At 42.5% G+C, this 26,850-nt stretch overlaps 1 protein-coding gene across 5 annotated transcripts in view; it reads left to right on the top strand.

Annotated features, from left to right (window-relative positions):
* TANC2 (tetratricopeptide repeat, ankyrin repeat and coiled-coil containing 2) overlaps positions 1–26,850 on the top strand; it is a 703,225-nt gene that overhangs the window by 186,626 nt on the left and 489,749 nt on the right. Inside the window, exon 1 of one of the 5 annotated variants that reach the window (XM_077460126.1) lies at positions 3,381–3,557. The exons of 3 other annotated variants lie outside the window; for them this stretch is intronic. The gene's annotated coding sequence lies outside the window, so the exon portion shown is untranslated. Of the gene's footprint in view, positions 1–3,380; positions 3,558–12,412; positions 12,547–26,850 lie in introns of those variants that run through there. One more of the 5 variants, XM_077460127.1, reaches the window with a different exon arrangement.

Below are 26,850 nucleotides of genomic sequence, written 5' to 3'. Positions count from 1 at the left end.
GCTCCGTCTGAAAAACTGACAGGCGAACCTGATCGGAAAGCCCATGTGAAAGGGGCCTTAGGATAGAAAAAGGAATGGCCTGGTTGACATTACCCCTCATTAGATATTATCCGGCTTGCCAATTTCTACTGGAGAGGCCAATTCGCAGTCTATAAGGGTAATCTGAGCTTGATGAATTTAAATGGACTGGCCATTCCCCAGACGTCTTATTGATGATGAAACACGTAGGGTGGAGCCTGTGACGTCGTTGCGTTTTTTCCTTTAAAGACTGTGGATGGCTTGTTTTGATTCAGGAAGTAGGTAGAGGCTCGTGGAGACACTGCGACTTCCATATATCCACATTGTACGATTCGCTGATATTCAACACTATCTATTAGCTGGCGACATTAGGAATCATCCCTTGGAGACTTCAATAACCACCTAGGTTTTGGGGAAACCATTAAATCCCTATGCTGGGCAAGACTGCCATAGCAATCATCGTCATCTGGTAAGCAGAATATTATATCACTTTGGGTGTGCGGAGCCGGATGCACTACACTTACTGTGTGTGAAATTTGCTTATCTTCTATTTTTCATGGATAGACTTTAAACAGATACTCATGGATTTTTTTTTATGTGATGGGACTCTTCTTTAGTTTTTTTCTTTTTTCACTTTTCTTTTTCATTTTGTTTTTCATAATAATTTCTGTGATCATATTTATTTTAGCGCTGTATCCACCCTTATACTTTTTTTTTTTTTAAGAAATCCTACCAAAACAAATGCAGGTTTATATGAAAAAGCATTTCAAAGTTGGGTGAAAATAAGTAAATTACTGTGCATTCTTTGTTGCTGTTTTCTTCTGCCATAAACATGGGTGCCTATTTGCAAACATTGAATTGTTATGAATGCTTTATCGGCAGCTTGCATTGGTGGTTGAACTGTATAAGGCCTGATTCACACCTATTCACTTGTATGCTTTTTGTATTTTTCAGATTCGCACTCCAGTCCATGTAACATGGTTTCCTATGGAACACGTTCTGTAGGGTAAATCTGCAAAATGCAAAAAGCACTAAACCTGCATAAGTTTGAATCGGGCCTTAGACTTTATGCTGCTGTACTTACATGCAAAATACTGGCACCGCCTGTATAAGTCATTATAAACTGAGCAGACCATTAACGGAACGCATACATGAGAAATCCCTGTGTAGATGAAAACTCGTATTTACGTTTTGCTCGGTTGATGTTGCCTTTTTTGACTGCTTGATTCTTCCCCACTAGTATGTTGCTGATGGCTGCACATTAGCTGAGAAACAATTCTGCAAATCATATCCGTGGCTAGGGGGCAGTGTTGTGCTGCTCTTCATTCTGTATAAATTCCTGTGTTGGTCAGAGCTTGTAGGAGCAGAATGTTGTCTGAGGCCTTTAATTTCCTAATGGCAACAATACTTTATAGGACATGCATTCACTTGTGTGTCTTCAATGTAGTAATATTTAAAAACAAAGGGCTGAAAAAGTAACCGGGAGTTAGATTTTTCAGATCATGGAATATTGCTGGCAGAGGATGGGATGGTGATTGGAGCACATGGACAGACACGAGAGGCATCTTTGAGGGGATTGTTTACCATACAACATTTTGAAAATACAGACGCAAGTCCCCGGTCATAGCATCAAATCGCATGACAAGTCGCACCTTGGAAGCGCTCAAATAGGTGCGGCTCTGACTCCATCATAGTCGCACTGATTTTGAAAGCGGTTCCTGCACTACTTTTTGTAAGTTCAGGTGCGACTTGCATAGGCATCTGTGCATTAAGTCGCACAGATGTCTTCCAAGTCGCAGTGACGTGACTTTGAAATCATGCGACTTCACTTGAAGCTGTACGATTTCAAAGTCTGATTCAGTGTGACCGAAGATTTGTAGTAGGAGACTTGAAAAAAGGATACATAAGTAGGAGGCAGGTTGTAGTCTGAGAGCTGTAGTCTTATGCTTTTTAACTTGCCAACCTGTGAAAAACACAGGTCAGGTGAGGTAGTCAGTTAAGAAAAAGTTTACGGCTCCAGGTGGTGGACTTGTGGTTACACCGTCCTCGCAGTGAAGGCTGTGGGTGCTGGCTCTGCACATTGCAATTTAAATGCCTTTATTATAGCAAATGAGCTAATAATGTCTCCCGCCCGTGCCCCCCTCCCTGACTTTTCCATCAAAATCAACAATGCAACCATCAGTCCCTCCCGTCATGCCAGGGTACTCGGTGTCATCCTAGACTCTGACTTGTCATTTCAGCCTCCAATCCAATCATTGTCAAAAGTTTGTAGAATTTACCTCCGTAACATCTCTACAATTCACCCCAATTTTCAGTGATATTCGTTCACTCCCTTGTTATCTCTCGTCCTGACTATTGCAACTCCCTTCTCATTGGCCTACCTCTCCATAGGCTATACCCTCTTCAGTCTATTATGAACGCTGCTGCCAAACTTATCCACCTTACCAACCACTCAGCGTCTGCTAACACTCTCCTCCAATCCCTACACTGGCTCCCAGTCACCCAGCAAATTAAATTCAAAATACTAACCACAACATACAAAGCCATTCGCAACTCTGCCCCGAGCTACATCACCAATCTTGTCTCCAAATATCACCCAAATTGTCCTCTCCGTTCTTCTCAAGACCTCCTACTCTCAAGCTCCCTCGTCTCCTCCTCCCATTCTCATCTCCAGGATTTCTCCAGAGCCCCTCCCATCCTCTGGAACTCTCTACCTCCACCAGTCCGGCTATCCCCTACTCTTGCTACCTTCAGGCGATCTCTGAAAACTCATCTCTTCAGGGAAGCCTATCGCGCCTCCAACTAATCTCCTACCACTTCCATCAGCTCGTTCCCCACAGTTACAACCTCTTGTACCACCTGCCCCACCCTATTACATTGTAAGATCTTCTGAGCAGGGCCCTCTTAATCCTCTTGTATTTCATTGTATTATAACTGTATTGTCTCCTTTTTATATTGTAAAGCGCTCCTTTACAAGTGTTGGGTGTACTCAAGGCTATAATCATCACATAAAAACAACAATCCCGTACAAAGCGTCTCTCTCCCCCTCCTGGTCCTACTACCGTAGTTTTTCAGTCCTGTATTATGTGCATATAAACATTGCTTACATTTCCACATAGCATCCAACCCAACCACCTATGTTGGCCGAACATTCCATAAATCTGCAGTGCGTTTTGGTGATGTCATTCGTCATTACTTTGTAATTCCTTAACTTATAGACCAGTGTTGTTTTTTTTTTTTTCCCCAATCTACGTCTCAAGTGAGTCATTTCTATGGAATGCAGGTTATTTCAAACTGAGCTGTACAGTGTAAGGAGTTTAACAGAACAAGCATTGATGCATCCTGAAGTTTTGTGTGATAGAGATCCCGGTCTCGTGCCAGCAAAACTCTGTTAGTGGAATATCGCAGTAGTTGCTCATTGAACTTTGCTAAATTATACGCACAAGACAGGCAAGCAGAGGTCTGTAAATGATTGCAGTCTGCCAACCTACTTGGATCTAATGCTACCATCGTGCTATGAGGTGCAGTTATCAAGTAAGGTACTGTATGTCTTTTTCTGACTTTATGGTCTTCTCTATTTCAAATGCGAATGATACGGCTAGACACAAACCAGCTGCATTCTTCATGTTTTTGTGGATTTAGTCATTTTTCTCAGTCCACTTTTTATGCCCCGGGAGTCAGAACGTGATGGGTATCTGGAACAAACTGTATAGGGAATTTGGGTTTTAGATCTGTTATTTTTATTTTGTTTTCTAAAAAAAATAAAAATAAATAAAAATAAAAACCACCTAAACTTGTATAGAAATAAAGTATTTTGTACCTTTGACAGCTAAAGGCTTTCTATCCGTCGCACTGCATGGAGTTCCCTCCATCTCAGTAGCAGGAAGAGCCCAGTCTGCAGCAAATTCATCCACAGCAGTGATTATTATCTGACCTATACACCTGCACTGATGATTTTGGGGTACAATGGAAAAGCAGGATTGCATTTTAAAGCAGGGTGGATTTGATTTTAAATCACTAGTAAAAAGGCTTGATTTTAAATCAACTTTATTTTAAAATCATAATTTTTAACCACTTCAATAGAGGGCACTTTTCCCCTTTACTGCCCAAGCCAATTTTCAGCGCTGTCGCTTTTTAAATGACAATTGCGCGGTCATGCCACACTGTACCCAAACAAAATTATCATTTTGTTCCCACAAATGGAGATTTTTTTTGGTGGTATTTGATCACCACTGGGGTTTTATTTTTTGCTAAACAAGTTAAAGAAAAAAAAAAATGCAGAAAATGTTGAAAAAAAATAAAAGGGTTTTTTATTTGTTTCTGTTATAATATTTAGTAAATAAGTACGTTTTTTTTCTCCTTCACTGATGGGGACTGATGAGGCTGCACTGACGGTCACTGATAAAGCGGCACTGATATGCAGCACTGTGCATTGATAGGCACTCATAGTTGGCACTGATGGGCGACACTGGGTACTTATGGGCACTGGCACGGATGGGCACTGATAGGTGGCATGGATGGGTGGCACTGATGGGTTACACTGATAAGGAGGCACTGGCAGGCATTACTGATAGACACTGATTGGTATCATTTATGGGCACTGAGTGGCATACCTGGTGGGCATCCCTGGTGGTCCTGGGTGGGCATCCTCGGGGGGGGGGGGGGGGGGGAGTGGCTGCGCTGATAATCAATCAGCGCAGGCCCCACCTTGTCAGGGGAGCAGTCAGTTGGCTCTCCTCGATTCGCATCTGTCAGACGCAATAGATGCACGATACACGGCTTTTCCTGTTTACACTGTGGTCAGCTGGGATTGGACACAGCTGATCACGTGGTAAAGAGCCTCCGTCAGAGGCTCTTTACCTAGATCGGAGTTGTGGTGTCAGACTGACACGCCATACCACCGATCGCCACGCTGCATGCCCCCTCGGGCGTGACGCAGCTTGTTATCCTGAAAGATGTCATATGACGTCCAGTCAGGTAAACAGAACCACCGCCCAACTGTCATTCTGCTATAGACTGGGCAAGAAGTGGTTAAAGAGCAACTGTCATCTCTGTCCCGCAGCGGCTCCTCCTCTGAGCTGCTGTTGACTCACCGACAGTCCCAGTCACTTTAATAGGACGAGTGGTGATGTGGCAGTGACACAACAAGGTGAGGGACGTGGCATCAGCATGTGAGTGGATGCCCGCTAAGTCGCTGTCATGATGGATCTGAATGACAGGTGCACTTTAAATGTAATAACTTATTCTTGCTGGTAGTTGGAATCTTTAATATTTGCAAACAAAATTAAGGTTTCAAATTCAGAATAATAAGCTGTCAGGTTAGTAAAATGGCGCTATTGGAACCGATTTGAATCAGTTTGTATTGTATATAGATTTGCAAAACAGTGGGTTAAAGTAATATTCCTGAACTTTGTTGTATAATATAACTGAACTTTGAGCTTGCAGAGCTTGGATTCGTTGAATGAGTTTACCAAAATCGAAATATTGCAGAATATACAGCCTCATGCTATGTAACTAAACCCCATTTCATGATGAATTAACAAAATTATTCATGTATCTTAAATAGAAAACTATCTTTAGATAGATTTTTACTTCAAAAGCATTTTATTAAAATAAATTAGATAAAAATTATAGCACTTGCCCCCGAAGGAGCAGATTTTTTTCTGGGCTCACCGATTACCTCCTCCAACTCGTACTTATTGTCCTTGTCTCGGGGTTCCCAGGGTTGATGACCCAGTAACTGTAGAGACCGACACTTGAATTCCTTGTTAGGATTTTTATTTTGCATAACAGTTGAACAAACTCAATCTCTAAGTTGGGAATAGAGGGTATCGGGATAAAGTTTAGCTCAGGTGCTTGGAACTGCTGACTTCAATAAAAGTCTCTTTCTGTACATAATCCAGGGAATAGCCGCTCACAACTGGATTTTTTAACTGTTCGATAAATCCTTGAGCTTGGATATAGCAGCCAACAGGTAATTCTAGCTTTGCAAAGTCTCTCACACAGACTTGGTTGAAAAACTTAGTTGTAACCGGAAGGATAGAAGTAGGAACTTTTCTTACTGTACCAGAATCTTTCAGCTGGTCCGGCGATACCGTATGTCCCTGGAAGCTCAGTTTCCAGGCTCTTAACAGGTAACCAGCCTTGTGCGTGGTTCTCTTACTGAAGAGTCCTCCCCTGGTTGCATGTAGAGATGCTGGGCCTCTCCAACCGGAGACGGCACCGGAACACCCCCAGAATCCTCGTTCCAATTACTGCACCTCAGACTACCCCGTTCCGAGGCTCAGAAACAGATGGATCCACACCCCAGGCCATGAGGGCCCCTGGGGGCTGGTCAGGAGGACCAGGACCACGGAGTCAGCAACAACTTCTAGACCGGAACCCAGAACCACCTGACTAAAGCACCTTAAGTACCCTCTCCCGGAATCCACAGCAAGAACAAACTCCCACTGATTGGCTCCTAGAGAGATTGGTACCGACTGCGTCCAACCAGACTGCGTTCTAAGGCCTCTCACAGGTAGGAGCCCCACCTATGATCAGGCAGAACCTTAATACAGCCCAGCCAAATTGATGCCAAAGCACAATTTAGCACAAAACTCAACTATAGTTTTGGGCAAAAACTACATTTACGAACATAGCATGTACTCATTAGGGGTACTGGCGCTACAAAATACAAATACATTTAAAAAAAAACAACATCTTAATCATTGCTTTTTATGCACCCTGCTTTAGCCTAGGTTCACATATGTGCGATCTGAGACATTGCATGCAGTTCATACCTGCACCGCAGGTGCCGATCACATGCGATGTCTGTGCAGTGCGAGTTCAGCCATACAGTTGTATGGCTGAACTCGCATTGGATTCAGACGAAAATAGTGTAGGGACTTTTTTGTTCTTGCCCATGAGATTTGATTCATGTACGAGTTCGCACTTCTATCTTTGAACCAATCTGGGGTTGTCCTTAACGATGTATTGACACCCGCAGCAGTTCGCAGGGGGCAGTGTGAACTGCCTGCGGGAGAGATGCAATGCAGGAACATATGTGAACCTAGGCTTAAAGTGGCACTAAAAGTAAGGATATGTCCTTCATTTACAGTAATCGATTTGTAGGTTCATGGTACTCGGACAAGTTTCTTTTGAAAGACTTTTGTGCTTGATGTGGCTCATAGCTCCCTAACAAACAACATTTGCTTGTTTAACGTGAACTCGTTTTTTGTTTTTGTTTTGTTTTTTCTCTTACTACATATAATTGTAGGGTTTTGTAATACTGTCATGTGTTTAATGATTCATGTGAAAGTTGACTTTTAATGCACTCTTTCCTTCTAAACATTACTGCATTATGCATTGCATCACTTAAATCGGTGTTCCGGCCTCCCCCTCCAAAAATGAATAGTCAGCAGCTCCACATACTGTAGTTGCTGACTTTTAATATTAGGACACTTGCCTGTCCTGGAATACAGCGATGTTGGACCTCAGCTGATGTTTCCACTGGCTGTCGGGTGCTGCCGCTGCCATTGCTGGTAAGGGAACCCACTGCACATGCATGAAGCACCGTGCGCTCTTACTAGCTCGGCAGCAGAGGAGGGAGGAGGAGGGGGCCGAACTTGTGACATACCACGGCGAGGTCCCACGGAAGTGGGGACAGGGTACCTGTCAAAAACAAGTACCTGCTCCCCCAAAATGTCAAATGTGCCACCAGGTATGCGGAAGTTCCACTTTTGGGTGGAACGCCGCTTTAAGGTAAAACCACAGGCAAAACACTTTTCATCTTGGGTACCGTACGAGAGAATTAGAACACCTGTAAGGTTTATTTTTGCCTTATCCTTGTCCCATTGCAAAGGGAATTTCTTGGAGACTCCCAGGTTACCAGAACCCCCTCTATTACTTTTATTGGGACAACCCAAAATTTGGGATTTTCTTTTTACTTTCAATAATAATGGTAAACGGACAAATAGAGAAGGTGATTCTCCTTAATGGGGGGCACAGACAGCAATAAAAACTGACAAATGTTCTAATCCCTCTCCACCCTATCCAAAGCTAAAACAAAAAAAAGTTTTATCTTTAGTCATACTTTAAAGGAGATGTATGGGTTTGGTTTTATTTTTCCCTAATCATACTTGCCTATGTAGCTGCAGCATCTGTCTCCTGCCGTCTCTGCACTGAGAACTGAACCATCGGTTCTCTCACTTCCCCGAGAAGAGAGATGCTGACTGTCAATCAGCAGCTCTCCTGATCTGTTCCTCCACGCTCATTGGAGCGCTGAGCTGTGGAAGGGGTGGGGAGCGGCCATCTCAGCGGCTCACTGAGAGGCTGAGACAGCCATCAGTCCATCTTGGTGACGTCAGCGGAGAGCAGACTTCAGAACGCTCTCTGCTGAAAACGGGTTGCACTCCTGTGACCCTTAGGAGAAGCCCAGTCAAATTAACACAGGCTTGACCTCTCCTTTTTAAGGGTCTATCCAAGTCAATGCATGTACACAGGTTAGCAATTGTTGAAAATATTCTAGTTCACATCTGTGTGATGCATTGATGGGCTTTGTCTATTTTTGCATGATCATTGAAACTCATGTAAGAATACATGAAAATTCATATGGAAAGTTGCGAATCCAGCCTTAATGTGAACCCAAGCAATTGTTTACTCATTTATCTAATTTGGGTGGCATTCATTGAAAATGTTTCTAAGTTACACTAGAGCACTTGGGGGAACGCTTCCCTTTTGCTGCCTACATACCCAACAGCTCCCTAATGTTTATTGGCAGCCTCTGTGCCGTTCACCCTTTGTGCTGATGAACGATCGTGTGTATGCAAATCTGACACGCAAAAACTCACGCATGCTCAGATTCAACTACGAGATGGAAGCTATTGGCTACTGGGTATTGACTGTCCTTTTTCTAGTCCCGTCGTATGTGTTGTACGTCACGTTCTTAATGGTCGGAATTTGGTGTGACCGTGTGTATGCAAGACAGCTTGAGTGAAATCCCGTCGGAATTCCGTCGGGAAAACCATCAGAGTTTTTTCCGACCAAAATTCTGATCGTGTGCATGCGGCATTAGAGTCCAAAACCTATATTACATAAGCATGGTTAAGCTCATAGATCTAGGCAACAAAAATATTGATTCCTTGCCTACTCTGATCTGTGACACTGGAAGCCCCCGGCACCGACAGACAAGAGCATACAGCCTAAGAGGATCATCTCCTGTGAAGCCCCGCTGTCCATTTGGATTTCTTTTATGATATGCCTGCTTACATCTTACACAGAGTGAGTGCATTTTAAACTATAATTAAAAGCATGTTTTAAACTACTACACTCAGGTTGGCGCTGCCTGTTCTCTGTTTTTAAAAATATTACTTGGCATTTGTTCCTGATGCCCCAGGCTAAAAAGCATCTCTTGAGCTGGACAGTTTTGTTGCAAAGTGCAAGTGTCCTGTCCATGATGGGCAACATCACCATGAATTTGCATTGTAGCTTTGTACTCTGCACTTACGTTCACCTGTTACTTATCGGCTGCCCCTACCCAGAAAAAGATGATTGGAGGCAGTGCCGGGGCAAGGTCATCTAAAGCCCAGGTCGAACATGCCAAACTGCACCCCCCCCCCCCCCCCACCACTAAAATTCCTCCTCCCAGCACAAATCTTTGGCCCACATCCTTCAAATCCCCTCAACGCAAAAGTCCCTTCCGAAAAAGTCACCCCTCCTAACACAAATACTCTCCCATTTAAATTTTCCTTCCAAGTACACGTCCCCTCCACCTCCTTCTCCTTGCAGCACCCCCACCCACCTCACATTATTATTATTATTATTATTATTATTATTATTATTATTCAGGATTTATATAGCGCTAGCAATTTAAAAAGGAGACAATACAGTTACAATACAATAAAATACAAGAGGATTAAGAGGGCCCTGCTCAGAAGAGCTTACAATCTAATAGGGTGGGGCAGGTGGTACAAAAGGTTATAACTGTCGGGAATGAGCTGATGGAAGTGGTAGGGGATTAGTTGGAGACGTGATAGGCTTTCCTGAATAGATGAGTTTTCAGGAATCGCCTGAAGGTAGCAAGAGTAGGGGTTAGCCGGACCAGTGGAGGTAGCGAGTTCCAGAGGATTGGAGAGGCCTGGAGAAATCCTGGAGACGAGCATGGGAGGAGGAGACGAGAGGGCTTGAGAGTAGGAGGTCTTGAGAGGAGCAGAGAGGACGGTTTGGGTGATATTTGGAGATAAGATTGGTGATGTAGCTCGGGGCAGAGCTGTGAATGGCTTTGTATGTTGTGGTTAGTATTTTGAATTTAATTCACTGGGTGATTGGGAGCCAATGTAGGGATTGGAGGAGAGGGGTGGCACACACTGAGAGGTTGGTAAGGTGGATAAGTCTGGCAGCAGCAGATATGAAACCACAGTGCCCAGGGAAGCCATCCCTCCTGCCCACCCTTTTGTCCCGGCCCTGATTGGAGGCACTAGAATTTGATTTGAACGAGAGCAGTGGTTGTAGGTTTTTCATTTGTCATTGGACATATGAAGTATAAAACATAGGGGCCAATCAAGTGCTTTATTATTTTTTAAGAAAGGGCAAACTCAGAAATGGTTTGATATGGGATGACGCAAACCGTTCTTGTGATTATTTCCATCAACAATGCTTTGATGTACTTTAAATGTCTTGTCAATATTTTGAATTAAAGCATCTGTTTATGCTGATGTTAACATTCAGAATGCAACTTTTTTTGTTTGCTAACCTTGGAGCAATGACTAGAAATGAGCTTCCAGAGGGAGCATTGTGTAAGGGAGAGAATGAATCAAATTCTATTTGAAAAACCTGAATGGGATATAAATGCAGGTTTTGCGAGAATAAATCCCTGCAGTTCTTGAGGGATGCTGGAAATGTCAGTAATTAGGGAGAGTAACAGGCCCTTCCTCAGCTTTCCGGTGTGTTGGTGTGACCCACGGGGACCTTTTCACTGATACTCATCAACCTGGAGATAAACCGTCTGTCCTAGCCTCACATGTAATCGATAGGAAATGAATACCGCTGGGTATTGTCTGTACGCACATGTACTGCAGGATGATGTGTACATGCAACGTTAGCTCTTCAGATCACTAATCCATAACGCCTTTTTTTTTTTTTTCATAATATTTGAGCAAAGTGTGTGCTTAAATGTTGTTTTACATGACCTTTGAAACAAAGCATAAATCCTGAATTTCAGCCTGACTCGTACACTAGTATTACTAGAGCAGCCTTTCTGAACCTTTTTACCCCAGGGGAACCCTTAAAATAATTTCAGGTCTCGGGGAACCCCTGATAAAACCCATTCATTGGGGGTCAGTGGGGAAAAATGCTTCTTACTTTGGTGGTCAGTGAGAAGAATGCCCTTTTTTTTTTTTACAGTGGTGGTAAGAATTGCCCTCTTACAGAGAGCTATAAAGGTCATTGGTGTCATACCACTGGCTCCTCCAATTGGCATTGGCTCAAAAGTATGTATGCTCCATCAAACAGGAGGTAAATCGGACACAGCTCAAGGAACCCCTAACATCTCTGGAGGAACCCTAGGGTTCCACTGAACCCTGGTTAATGGTTGTACTAGAGCATATAGTCCTGTTTAGAGGTACTAATAAGTTTATTCTAAAGGTCTGCACTGAAAAAGCTTTGATGTACTCTAACCCGACCATAAAACACTAGCTAAAGAAAAGAAAAACCTTAGGCCTCTTTCACACTGGCGGAGTCCCCAGCAGATCTGCCTCCTCTGTGGGGGATCTCTCCGCTGATCCCCGTTGAGCAGGCCGATGACAGGACCGTGTCTGCTGTGCTGATGCACAGCAGACACGGACACAGCCTGCTTTCCTCTATGGGCGGTCAGATGGAAACGAACCACCTGCCTGTTTCCATCCTTCTGTCATCTGAGCCGATCCACCAGACAGTTGGGAATCGCTGCTTTTAACGGACCGGATTGGATCAGATGTCCGCGGGTGTCGGTGGACACATGTCTGTTGACATCCGCCGCTCCATAGATGGCAATGGGTGGTCTGATCAGCTTTGCCTAAAAAACTGACAGGCCTATCTATTCGGTACTAATCTAATAGGAACCTTAAGTTGCCCTATAATTAAAGCTTTGACTCTGAAATTATGATTATTGGCCATGTTTATATCCTTTGTTTACCTTAGTGTTCTAGGACAAAAGGATTGTGTCATCTTTTATTTCATGAGCACCGGCCCTTTCAGAGTCCTGCAAGGGATATACTTAGGGCAGAATGACAGAACTTGCAACTCTGGTTTATTTCTGTCAGAATTAGCCAGGCAGCCACAACTTGTTTCAGAAAAAAAGTGTAGCAGTCTCACGTTTCACTTTGAGTTGAGTAAACGTTGCAGCCGGACCTCTTTTCACAACATTGCTTCGTCATGGACTGCACTCTGTATTCCCTTTCAGCAGCAAATTAGACGGAGCGAGAGTCGGGGATTTAAAAAGGACTGGAGCAAGGGGTCAGGGGACTGTGAGGTGGTTGTTGGCACCCTCGATTTATGCTGAAACTTTAAAGAGAGGTTGGTGGACTTTTTACAGTTAATCTGTCTGCAGCATTTAGTTTCTTGCTTGCTTTTACTGTGATTTCTATTGGTTACGATTTGTGTACGGCAAAGCTTTGTTTTTTGTTTCTGTGTATTATGTACTCTGTGAATCATATGTTGTCAGTTACATTGTTGGCACATCTTTCTATGTTCCCCTTTATTTACATATGGATTTGTGTTTTATTTTTTTTTGTCAACTTTGCACATTCTTAGGCTGGCCATACATGGTCGAATTTCGAAAGCATTTTCTTTTGAAAATCAGAAAATACGTCAGTTTTGTGATCCAATGATGCCACCATTGTTTTAGAAATTTGGCCAACCAAGCCTTCAATTTCACCTCGTGTTGCTACAGAAAATAATTTTCGTGGCTGGGAATTTTCTTTTCTTGCACATGCGCATTTCTTTTTCGATTTTACATTTCTCACACGATTCTCCCATCATTGATTGAAAAATCATTTGTTTTTCAAAAAAATTCCAACATGTCCAATTACCCAAATTTGATTGCTGCACGAAAATTGGCTTTTGCTGCAGCCCACTAATGGTGCGAAATACGAATGAAAATTCTTAGATGCCTTTTTCAAAAGAAACTTCTTTCAAATATTGACCCGTGTATGGCCTGCCTTAGTCAAGACTGGCAGTTAAAATGGAAGTTGTTTTATATGGGGTTGTAATATTGGTTAAAGATTGCGGTATAGGTTGTTGGAATACTATAGATCAGTGGGCCTCAACCACCTGGTCTCCTGCCAGGCCACAGCTTCTGGTCTGCTCTGCCAGCTACTGTCCCCACACCAGGCTCACACCAGCCACTGGAGGACCCTTCGATGGGTCCCCACCTGCTGCACCACATACAAGGTATAGCCTGGATGTCAAACCACTTTCTCAAACTCAATCTATCCAAAACTGAGCTCATGATTTTTCCTCCCCCCCCCCCCCCCCCCCCACCTGCCTCTTCCCCGATTTCTCTGTCCAGATCAATGGCACTACTATCACCCCGTCCCCGCATGTCAAGGTTCTAGGTGTAGCCTGGACTCTGAACTATCCTTTTGGCCGCATGTCCAAACACTTTCCAAATCTTGCTGCCTCGACCTCTGCAACATCTTCAAAATATGCCCCTTCCTAACCAATGACACCACAAAGCTCCTAGTTGACTCCTTACTATGAGTAAGTTGGGATAAGTATTCAAATATCTTGTGACCATGAAGCTCTTCTTTAAGATAGGATCAGACAAAGTGTTAGCTCTCTGTATACATTGTGTGTGCAAAAAAGCATCTGCAATATAGACGTTAAATTTTTTTAAATTATCCTTTTTCATCAGACTGTGTGAGACTGTCATTTGTGACACAGTAATTTAGGAATATTTTGTAGTGTATAAGGCCCCTTTCACACTGGGGCGGGGGCGACGTCAGGGATAAAGTACCGCTATTTTTAGCGGCGCTTTTTTTGACGTATTTGCGGAGGTATTTGTCCGCTAGCGGGCCAATTTTAGCCCCCGCTAGTGGACAAAAAGGGTTAAAACCACCCATATAGCCGCACTGCCCCATTGATTTCAATGGGCAGGAGCGGTATAGACACCGCTCCGTCACCACTCCAAAGATGCTGCTAGCATGACTTTTTTTACCATCCTGTCAGCACACTGTTCCCGTGTGAAAGCCCTCGGGCTTTCACACCTGAGTGAATGTAGCGGCTCTTTCAAGGCGCTTTGCAGGTGATATTTTTAGCGATGTATCACGTGCAAAGCACCCCAGTGTGAAAGGGGTCTAAGGACTGTGGCATATGTGTGCAGCATATGAAGTTAGAAGGTTCGGAACCTCTCTAACTGTGCCCAGTGATTAGCACAATGAGCCCATGTCCACTTTTTATTTTTCTTATACTGTTGATGCATGGAATGTTCAGGGAGGAAAAAATTAACGAGGTCCTGGTAACCACTGCAATCAATAACTTTATTCTCTGATTGGTCACGTGATGTGTTCTCAAATATGCTGACAATCCCGGTTAAAGGCTTTTGAGTTAATGGTCTCATTTTCTAAATGGGTCAATAAAAGCTGGCAATGTTGTCTCTTTTCAGACCTTACTTCTGGTCATTGGTTTGTTTTTTAAGTGTTATAGAGCCATAATAAATGTTGTAGTCTAGGCACTGGCGGTTTGAGATTCTCCTTATTCCAGAAGTCGTTTTTATACAATTTTTTTTTTATTTTTTCGGCCACCCATGTCATTGAAGATGAAACCATTTTCTTTTTTCCTATCTGTTGGCTTTAGGTTTTTTCTTATTTGTATTTTTTTTATTTTTTTGGGGTTTTAGGTTTTGGGTGGGCCTATAACAAGTAAAATAAATGGGATGTGATAAATATTACAACAGTCGCATATAATCCATATAAAGACTATAGTAAAAGTAGTGAAGACTACAATGTTTTATGTGTTTGGTAACACCCAAGGAAAATGCTAATGCATACATAACCTATAAGGCTTTGTTGTAAATTATTTTTTTTAGGTTTTAGATTGGGTTGAGCAAGAATGTTTGTACAATAAGGAGTCTCTCTCAGTGCTAACCATTTTAATGCCACGTACACACGATCGGAATTTCGGCCAGCAAAAGACCGATGAGAGCTTTTCATCGGAAAGTGCGACCGTGTGTATGCTCCATCGGAATTTAGCTGGCCGAATTCCTGCCAGCAAAAATGTGAGAGCATGTTCTCAATTTTCCCAACGGAAAAACGTATCTATCGGAAATTCCAATCATGTGTATGCAATTCCGACGTGCAAAAACTCGCGCATGCTCAGATTCAACTACGAGATGGAAGCTACCGGCTATTGAACTTCCTTTTTCTAGTCTCGTCATATGTGTTGTACGTCACCACGTTCTAAACTATCGGAATTTGGTGTGACGGTGTGTAGGCAAGACAGCTTGAGCGGAATTCGGTTGGGAAAACCATCAAACCTTTTTCTGCCTATAATTCCGATCGTGTTTATGCAGGATTAGAGAACACCAATGAATCAGTGTTTATCTATATCTGTTGGTTGTGGGGTATCTGCTCGGTGTGTAAAGTGCTCTCATAGACCTACTTTCATCTCCCTACCCAACTGTAGTTGACAATCATAGCGTGTATTAATTTTAGTATGGGTTTGTGTGTCCAGGCTTAACTATTGGCTAACCGAGACAGCCACAGTTTTCATGTCGGCCAACCACGGTTTTATTTATTAATTTATTTATTCCCAGTAATCATTTTAGATTTGCAATAGGAAGGAATTGTATGAGTAAAACACTGAGATGTGTCCATCTCTGTCTGTGTCAATTCGATAGTGATCCATCACTCAGTTTTCAGCTGGCATGTAAAGTTTATAAGAAAATTGCCTGCCGAGTTTTCAATGGCTCAGCGTAAACCACTGATTGCCTAGGATAATGCATCACTTTGATCTCTGCATACACAACAGGAGAGACCTTATCACTGAAGAGATACATGATTGCTCCTTTGCAGCTATTTACAAGAGAGGTTATCACCAAGAACTGAGTGATTCGTATCACACACAAGATGATAGAGCTTAAATGTCTATCTACCAGCCGAGCAGGTAACAAAGTGTCATGTCGACCTTGTCTTTCCTCTTCCATTTCAGGCACTGAGTTGTTTTGCCTCCAGCTAAAGTGGTGTTATTCTTTGTTTGCCTCCGGTAACAAAAGGGACCACTCCAGTCAAACAGGAAAACTTTGCAGCAGGCTGACTTGTGATATGGCTTACTTGTTCAACATTTATGAATGGCCCAAATTTCAACTAATATTAAACGTCCTGTGTTTTTAAATTGACATATTGATCACAATAAAATAAACCTTCCCCAGTAAACTGTTAAAATTCTTACCTTGGAACTTGCAGGTGATAACGTTCAAGGCTGCTGGCTCCTGCTCTCTCAGTGCTGCATCCCTGAACTTCTGTTCATCACAGGAGGGAGTTAACATTGGACAGTGCAGTCTCAAGCCAGTCTAGAGGAGGAGAGGAGTGCACTGGCATCTAGACATGTGCATTCGTTTTCGTCCGAATGAATTTTTGTCCGATTTTTGGGTATTTTCCTTATCGTTTTAACAAACAATAACAATTGCGAAGAAGCCGAAAGATCCGACATAAACAAATGCTTTATTTTCGTTTTCATTGCAACAGTTCGATATAGATAGGAGATTCGACATGAAGCTGACAATAGCGATCTGTGTCCATCGAACCTGTGGTCGAATGTGTCTAACCTCAGCTCTATTCAAAATTATTCTACATAGAAAAGATTTGACGTGGAGAGAAAAGATTCGACATTATAGAGACAATAGCAAAAAAAGGCTGAATGTGCCTAACCTAACTCTATTAGTCCAAGATTATTCAACACGGAGAGCAAAGATTCGACATTCGAGACAATAGCAAAAAAAAGGTTGAATGTGCCTAACCTAACTCTATTAGTCCAAAATTATTCGACATAGAAAAGATTTGAAATGAAGATTCGACGAAGCAGTCGCTACGAGTGGACATTTAAGGTCAAATGCTCCGCCCATAGGCTATAGAAGAATTCTAATGTTTGTTGACTAGTAGTAATATTTAATAAATATAATTACTAGTGTCATACAACATTAGAATTCTACTATAGCTTGTTGGCGAAACATTCGACCGGAAATGTACGATTGCGGTGTCGCACAGTTTAGCTGCTCTGTCGAATCTTCTTAAAACATTCAACAGACACCATAAGTCTTCAATGACAGATTCAACCCTAATTATTTCGGATTTTCGGACAAATATATTTTTAAACAAAACAAAATAAAAACTAATTTTGGGAGTAACAAAAATGTATTTTTTGGACGAAAACTGAATTCCGAAACGAAATATTTCAGCGTGCACGTCTACTGGCATCTTAGACTATGGGATATGTGTTAGAGCTGCACGATTCTGGCTAAAACGAGAATCACAAATTTTTTTGCTTAGAAGATGGGTCACGATTCTTGCGGCATTTTCGTATTTTTTTTTTTTATTATTCATTGAAGTGTATTTTTTCACAAAAAAATTGCGTTTGAAAGACTGCTAGACAAATACAGTGTGAAATAAAATTGCAGCAATTGCCATTTTATTCCCTAGGGTCTCTGCTAAAATATGTTTGGGGGTTCCAAGTAATTTTCTAGCAAAAAAATACTGATTTTAAATTAAGAAAGAAGTGTCAGAAAAAGATTTAGACTTTAAGTGGTTAAACTTCCTGCATTTACAGTTGTTGAAAACTTGGCAGACTGCCCAGTTTTTTTCTTTACACACAGAAGTTTATCCCTTTGATCTAAGAAGGAAGCTTAGTTGCATTGTTTCATATTAAAAACTTGGCAGACTGCCCAGATATTTTATTTCTGCAGCTTAGAGTGTAGAGAAGTATCTCCACTTGTTATATGAAAGAATTGGCAAACTCTGCAATAGAGATGTCAAAGGGGTTGAATCGAGATCACGTTTTTTTTTTTTTTTTTTTACGATTAATTGTGCAGCTCTAATATGTGTTTCTACTCATACACACAGTGCAAGGAGACACAGCTCTAATCCCTGCATGTAAGAGAGAAAAAGCCACCTTGAAACTGAAAATCTGCAACATCGGTTAGGACACCAGCTTAACAGGAACATAGGCAAGGATTTAGGCTATGTTCACACTATTCCGACAAGCAAGTTGCACGACTTCTGATCCAACTTTGACCTGCGACTTCATGTCTGACTTCCATGCGACTGCAACGGGATCCGACTTTGTCTGGTATGAATCTTCCGGAGGACCATACCAGACCCTTCGGATCAGATACAGATTTTAAGGGGAACGCCACGGCAAAGAAAAAACTGCGTAGCCCCTCCAATCCATACCAGACCCTTATCAGAGCACGTAGCCCGGCAGGTCAGGAAATGGGGGGAAGACAAGCGAGTGCCCCATACTCATTTGCATAGGGTGGAGACTGGGATCTGGGTGCCCCCTTGTTAACCACTTAAGCCCCGGACCATTTGGCTGGCCAAAGACCAGAGCTTTTTTTGCAATTCAGCACTGTTTCTTTAACTGACAATTGTGTGTTCGTGTGTATCAGTGCCTGTCCGTGAAGGAGAAAACAAAATTTTATAAGAAACTAAGAAAAACTTTTATTTTTTCAAATATATTGGTCTTTTTTAGTTTAGCAAAAAATAAAAACCACAGAGGTGATCAAATACCACCAAAATAAAGCTCTAATTGTGCTAAGAAAATGATAAAAAATTTAGTTTGGGTACAGTGATGTATGACCGCACAATTGTCATTCAAAGTGCGACAGCACTCAAAGCTCAAACTTGGCCTGGGCAGGAAGGGGCGAAAGTGCCTGGTATTGAATTTTTTTTTTTTTTTTTTTTTTTTTACCTTTTTGGATATTTCTTAGCCAAAGGCATTTCTGAACAAGTTCAGTGTGAGTGGGTTCCATTAGAAAGGCTTTAGTAGATGCTTTTTTTTTCTCCTTAACATACAGTAGCGATGCCCATAGTCTAAATTTTAAAGAGGAAGTAAACCCTGATGGGTTTTCTTCCTCTTTGATTCCCTGCAAAGGTAAAGCATAATGGACTACTGTGCATCACATAGTAGTCCATTATGTGTCACTTACCTGACACAGGATCCAGCGAAGTCACCGCTGTCCCCTGTAGTCCGGAGCATCCATCTTCTCGTGGGTCTTGCCGATCCGCCGCTGTCATTCGACAAAGCTGCGATGACGTCACTCCTGCGCATGCGCACGGGAGCCGCCACTTGCGGCATATCACCATTGACAGCGGCGCGCTCAGTGCCTGTATTTTGGCAAATATCTCCTAAACCGTGTAGGTTTAGGAGATATTTCTTGGACCTACAGGTAAGCCTTAATCTAGGCATACCTGTAGGTCAAAGTGGTTTGTAAGGGTTTACAACCACTTTAATATAATATAAATATACTTTGCTGATGCTTTTACTCTCATTGGAATTTTCCTTTTGTTACTTGTGTTGATCTGAACCATCCCCAACTATATGTAGTCCTTGTAGACCAATGTGAGATGCATCTGTTCGTTTCACACCGAAGCTGCCCTCCTTACATTTATCATGAAAGTTTGGAATTACGTTTGCCTTTTATGAAAGGAAAGGGAGTAAATTGTGCCAGATGTTTTGTAGCAAGAAAAGAAGGGACGTGTAATGGAACCAAAGTTCTCTTATCTGCTTTCAGGGTCTTTGTAAACATTTGTCAGTGCTTGAATTGTAGAGTTTAGTTTGCAAATTAGTGCTGATTGTTCCAAAAAAGTCCTGAAATTGTTGCCTTATCCTGTGTTTTGAGAGCTTGGTATGTCATGTAAAACATAGCAGCAGTCCTCATTTCTCTTCCTCCATAGAGAGATTAGGGCTGGAAATTGCTGAGCAGTGATGTCTTTGTGCCTCTCTGGCTGCCTTGAACAGCATCTGTTGCCAGCCCAACTTACTTGGTATAGTAAGTTTTGTTTTGTCTTAATGGATTTCATGCATGTGAAATCTAATTGCGTTCCTTCCTGGAATGTGCGTTCACTCTGTAAATGTAAATAAAAATCAGATGCGGCTTTGTTGGGGCTTGAGGGGATTTCTCTATGATGCTGTTAAGTCCTTAATAATTATTATTTCTTTTTCTTAATCTTCTATTTTTACTTTATTATTACTTCTAAACTTTCAACACTTAAGCAGATATTCCTAAATGTCTAAGTATTTATTAATAGTGTAGAGGTGGGCCTCCGCTCATGTTTGTAGGCAGGGGCATCGGGAGGGGGCGGCTAAAGCCCCGAATGTGACCCCGAAAAAGCCCTGAGTCTCAGGCATGCAGCTCTCCATTGTTGGCCATGAGCGACGAGTGCCGGGACTGATCTGATCCCGAGTGTGGCGGAGAGCAGCCGAGTTCCATAGCAGGTCCCGCCTTCTGGAGCCTGCAACGCATATGATGAATGTCCCACTGGTCTTCAGGGCTGGGACCGCGGGATGTGTGACGTCCATCATAGGCGCTGCAGGCTCCAGAAGGCGTGAATTACAAAGCGGCCACCTCCCCACTCAGCGCTCAGGCAGGCCGTTCTCCTCTCCTCCTCCTCCTCCTCCTCCTCCTCCTCCTCTGAGGACTGACTGTCTGGCTGCTGTGACACCGCACACCACGGCTGAGCTGAGGTAGGTCAGACAGTGTATGTAAATGTCAGTGTATGTGGGTCAGGCAGGTCAGTGTAGGTAGATCAGTGTATGTAGGTCAGTGTACGTAGGTCACTACCGTCAGTGTATGTAGGTCAGGTAGGTCACGGCATGGCCAAAAAAAGCCCGCATCACGTAAAATTTGCTTTTTAGAAAAAAGAAAAGTGGATATTTATTATAGCAAAAAGTACAAAATATTGTGTGGTTTTTTTTTTTTTGTTTTTTTTTATTGTTGCTCTTTTTTTGTTTATAGCGCAAAAAATAAACACAGAGATGATCAAATACCACCAAAAGAAAGCTATTTGTGGGAAAAAGAGCGTACATTTTTTTGGGGTAAAACATTGCATGACCAGACAATTGTCAGTTAAAGCGCCGCAGTGCCGTATCGCAAAAAATGGCCTGGTCATTGAGCAGCCAAATCTTCTGGGGCTGAAGTGGTTAATCCCAGAGAAAATATGTGAAGGGAGCTGAGTTTGAGTTACCAAACAGCCTCTAAACCCAGGGCCAGTGCAAGGATTTTTGACACCCTAGGCCAGTGATGGTGAACCTTGGCACCCCAGATGTTTTGGAACTACATTTCCCATGATGCTCAACTACACTGCAGAGTGCAAGAGCATCATGGGAAATGTAGTTCCAAAACATCTGGGGTGCCAAGGTTCACCATCACTGCCCTAGGCGAAACCTCATTTTGCTGCCCCCCCTCCGGCTCCACCCTGATTCCACCCCCTTTGCCCTGCCCATGTTTACCCCACCTTTTTAATGAAGTGCCCATCAAATGCAGCTTCACTAGCGCCCATCAATGAATGTTTGCTTGCTTCCATTCATTTGGGAGTTGGGACACAGTCCTCCGCCACTGCGCCTCTGACACAGAAACAGTCCTGCTAGCAGCATCTTTGGAGCGGTGCAGGAGCCCATTGAAATCAGTGGGGTAGCGCAGCTATTCCACCGGCATAGCGCTGCTGCAGCAGTGCTTTGCGGTGGTTTTAACCCTTTCTTGGCCTCTAGCGGGGGGGGGGGGGGGTGAAAGCGACTCTGCCCCCACTCCAGTGTGAAAGGGGTCTTAGTCATGTTTTGCGATGGGGTCAGATAATTATTTCACTCATTAAAATGCAAATCAATTTATACATTTTTTTTAAATGCGTTTTTCTGGATTGTTTTGTTCTATTTCTCATTGTTAAACTAAAACCATTAAAATTGTAGACCAATCATTTCTTTGTCAGTGGGCAAATGTACAAAACAGCAGGGGATCAAATACTTTTTTCCCTCACTGTAATGAGGGGAATTGTACTGCAGCTGTGGAGCAGTGAAAGGAGTCGGGAAAGTGTTTTAGGAAGGGGTTGGCTTTTACAGGTAGTGTGTGTTTTTTTTTTTTATTATTATTTATTTATTTATTTTTTAACCCGAATGCAGGGAATACATTAGGGCAGGGATATGCAATTAGCGGACCTCCAGCTGTTGCAGAACTACAAATCCCATGAGGCATAGCAAGACTCTGACAGCCACAAGCATGACACCCAGAGGCAGAGGCATGATGGGATTTATAGTTTTGCAACAGCTGGAGGTCCGCTAATTGCAGATCCCTGCATTAGAGTAAACCATTTCTTGACTTTAGAGTCACTTTAAGGATGAATTAAAAAAAAATATTCTCAGGTGAGCAGTGCGAAGATACTGACCTTCCACTCTTAATCCTTAGACACTGCAAGAGACCGAGGTATGAAATCTCTCTGTCAGCACTCTTACTGGCTGTATAGTTGTCATCCTCCTAGATGACAGACTGCAGAACGAGATGGACCACATAACACAGGCACATTGACGTATTCTGCACTGAATATTTTGGTGGGAATAGGAAGACTTTTTTTTCTTTTTTTGCTTCATTTATTATAAATGGAGCATGCTGTCCTGAGGCTTCATAATGTGAGTAGAGGTTGTTTGCTGGAAGCCCAGGAATACTGATTTTGCAATGACGACTATGCCTTTAAGCTTACTTCTGAAATATTTAAAGATGCATTCCAGTCAAACCTGAAAATTTAGCCTGAAAAAACAAAGTGGAGACAATACACCTGCTCAGAGCTTTTGTTCATTATCCTGGCATTGCTTGGGGACATAGGTACATAGTTACATAGTTGGTGAGGTTGAAAAAAGACACAAGTCCATCAAGTCCAACCTATGTTTGATTGATTATATGTCAGTATTACATTGTATATCCCTGTACGTTGCGGTCGTTCAGGTGCTTAGCTAATAGTTTTTTGAAACTATCAATGCCCCCCGCTGAGATCACCACCTGTAGAAGGGAATTCCACATCCGTGCCACTCTTACAGTAAAGAACCCTCTACGTAGTTTAAGGTTAAACTTATTTTCTTCTAATTTTAATGAGTGGCCACGAGTCTTGTTAAACTCCCTTCTGCAAAAAAGTTTGATCCCTCTTGTGGGGTCACCAGTACGGTATTTGTATATTGAAAATAACATCCCCTCTCAAGCGTCTCTTCTCCAGAGAAATACGTTCAGTGCTCGCAACCTTTCCTCATAACTAATATCCTCCAGACCCTTTATTAACTTTGTTGCTCTTCTCTGTACTCACTCCATTTCCAATACATCCTTCCTGAGGACTGGTGCCCAGAACTGGACAGTATAATCTAGGTGCGGCCGGACCAGAGTCTTGTAGAGCGGAAGAATTATCATTTTATCTCTGAAATGAATCCCCTTTTTAATGCATGCCAATATTCTGTTTGCTTTGTTAGCAGCAGCTTGGAGTTGCATGTCGTTGCTGAGCCTGTCATCTACTAGGACCCCCCAGGTCCTTATCCATCCTAGATTCCCCCTGAGGTTCTCCCCCAGTCTATATATTGTATTCATATTTTTGCCACCTGAATGCATTATTTTACATTTTTCTACATTAAACCTCATTTGCCATGTAGTTACCCACCCCATTAATTTGTTCAGATCTTTTTGCAAGATTTCCACATCCTGCGGAGAAGTTATTGCACTGACATACGGTTACTGTTTGGTGTAAATACAGTGCCTTGCGAAAGTATTCGGCCCCCTTGAACTTTTCAACCTTTTGCCACATTTCAGGCTTCAAACATAAAGATATAAAATTTAAATTTTTTGTGAAGAATCACCAACAAGTGGGACACAATTGTGAAGTGGAATGAAATCTATTAGATATTTTAAACTTTTTTTAGCAAATAAAAAACTGAAAAGTGGTGCGTGCAAAATTATTCGGCCCCTTTACTTTCAGTGCAGCAAACTCACTCCAGAAGTTCAGCGAAGATCTCTGAATGATCCAATGTTGTACTAAATGACTGATGTTGATAAATAGAATCCACCTGTGTGTAATCGAGTCTCTGTATAAATGCACCTGCTCTGTGATAGTCTCAGGGTTCTGTTGAAAGCGCAGAGAGCATCATGAAGACCAAGGAACACACCAGGCAGGTCCGTAATACTGTTGTGGAGAAGTTTAAAGCCGGATTTGGATACAAAAAGATTTCCCAAGCTTTAAACATCCCAAGGAGCACTGTGCATGCGATCATTTTGAAATGGAAGGAGTATCAGACCATTGCAAATCTACCAAGACCTGGCCGTCCCTCTAAACTTTCAGCTCAGACAAGAAGACTGATCAGAGATGCAGCCAAGAGGCCCATGATCACTCTGGATGAACTGCAGAGAACTACAGCTCTGTCCATAGGACAACAATCAGTCGTACACTGCACAAATCTGGCCTTTATGGAAGAGTGGCAAGAAGAAAGCCATTTCTCAAAGATATCCATAAAAAGTCTCGTCTAAAGCTTGCCACAAGCCACCTGGGAGACACACCAAACATGTGGAAGAAGGTGCTCTGGTCAGATGAAACCAAAATCCAACTTTTTGCACACAATGCAAAACGATATGTTTGGCGTTAAAGCAACACAGCTCATCACCCTCAACACACCATCCCCACTGTCAAACATGGTGGTGGCAGCATCATGGTTTGGGCCTGCTTTTCTTCAGCAGGGACAGGGAAGATGGTTAAAATTGAGGGGAAGATGGATGCAGCCAAATACAGAACCATTCTGGATGAAAACCTGTTGGAGTCTGCAAAAGACCTGAAACTGGGACGGAGATTTATCTTCCAACAAGACAATGATCCCAAACATACAGCAAAATCTACAAAGGAATGGTTCACAAATAAACGTATCCAGGTGTTAGAATGGCCAAGTCAAACTCCAGACCTGAATCCAATCGAAAATCTGTGGAAAGAGCTGAAAACTGCTGTTCACAAACGCTCTCCATCCAACCTCACTGAGCTCGAGCTGTTTTGCAAGGAAGAATGGGCAAGAATTTCAGTCTCTCGATGTGCAAAACTGATAGAGACATACCCCAAGCGACTTGCAGCTGTAATCGCAGCAAAAGGTGGCTCTACAAAGTATTAACGCAAGGGGGCCGAATAATTTTGCACGCCCCACTTTTCAGTTTTTTATTTGCTAAAAAAGTTTAAAATATCCAATAGATTTCGTTCCACTTCACAATTGTGTCCCACTTGTTGGTGATTCTTCACAAAAAATAAAATTTTTATATCTATGTTTGAAGCCTGAAATGTGGCAAAAGGTTGAAAAGTTCAAGGGGGCCGAATACTTTCGCAAGGCACTGTACTTCCGGGAACACCTGATTTTGAGTCTTTCTCCAGCCAGGGATCCTTCTCTTGGAGCAGTACAACACAAATAAAGAATTCCCCACCATACTTACCAGCAAGAAAAAAAACAAAAACAAAAGGATTCTAACCATTTCAGTCAAAGACCGAGGTTTTGCGTACATGTGCAAATATGCACGAAACTAGTTTCTCCATAGTGTGGTCCTGAACTCAACTATGAGCTTCCAACTATGGGACATATATGACAATGCATACATTGAGAGCAGCCTTACCTGGAGGCAACTTCCTTTTTAAGGTGCAGGGACACACCAGAAGCCCAGACTTGCTCAGTGTTGTATTGTCCTCTGAGGTGCCCTGCCAGTATGTACTTTACTTTAAATAAATTGCCATTTTTTCCTTTCCCCTGGCCTGGGTCTCTACATAAATCACTGTTCCCTATGACTTTTCAGTTTCATCAAACCTAGATAGTATTTAGACCACTTATCTGCTCTAGTACAGTCTCCTGGAAATGTGACTAGGAAGGAGGCTATAGAGGGAACTACCCCCCCCCCCCATCCTCATTCCCAGGTAAATAATGAATCCATGTCCAATTTGAGTGTACAGAATTGTATAAAACTCAAATTAAGTAGTAAGTAGTTCAGACCTACCCTCTTTCTTTCTTTCTTTCTTTTTTTTTTTGTTTTTGTTTCTCAGTTTACCCTTCCTCCCAAACCCTCATTGTTTACTATGCACTCTGCTGGTTGATGGTTTCCATCACTATGCTGGTAATTATACATGATGCTATGAGCGCTGTTTTATGCTGCGTACACACGAGCGGAATGTCCGACAGAAAAAGTCCCACGGAAGCTTATCATCGTATATTCCGATCGTATGTATGCCTCATCTGACTTTTTTTTTTCTCAAAAATTCTGACAGACCTAGAAATAGAACACGTTTGAATTCTTTCTGACGTAACCAATTCCTATCGGGAAAACCGCTCGTCTGTATGCTGTTCCAACGGACCAAAAACAACGCATGCTCTGAAGCAAGTACAAGACAGAAGCTATTGGCTACTGGCTATTGAATTTCCTTTTTCTAGTCCCGTCATACGTGTTGTACGTCACCGTGTTCTTGACGATCAGACTTTGGTGTGATCGTGTGTACGTAAGACAGTTTCAGCGGAACTCCATTGGAAAAACCTTCAGAGTTTATTCCGACGGGAAATCCGGCCGTGTGTGTGCGGCATAGATTTTGTCAGTCCATGTTCTTTTACTATTCCATGCAAAATCAGTGGCATTTGTTTATGCCTTTAAATATATATTTGTCTGCTATGATTGTACCATGCCTGTACTCCATAAAAACTTTGAAAAGGGAAAACTCAAATTCTGGTGACTTTCAAACTTGAGCACACTTGCAGTGCTTGGTACATAACATGAGCAGTATTTTTTATTTTTTTTGCCTTCCTTTGGCTGTGATAAGTTTATTCATTACAAGGGTAAACTCTCTTTTATTAGAA

Source organism: Lithobates pipiens, unplaced genomic scaffold, assembly GCF_037356315.1.
Source record: "Lithobates pipiens isolate NorthernLeopardFrog02 unplaced genomic scaffold, aLitPip1_a1.2 Scaffold_28, whole genome shotgun sequence".
Taxonomy (NCBI): Eukaryota; Metazoa; Chordata; class Amphibia; order Anura; family Ranidae; genus Lithobates; species Lithobates pipiens.
Note: the sequence above shows the minus strand (reverse complement) of the source record. Positions and strands in the feature narration are given on the sequence as shown.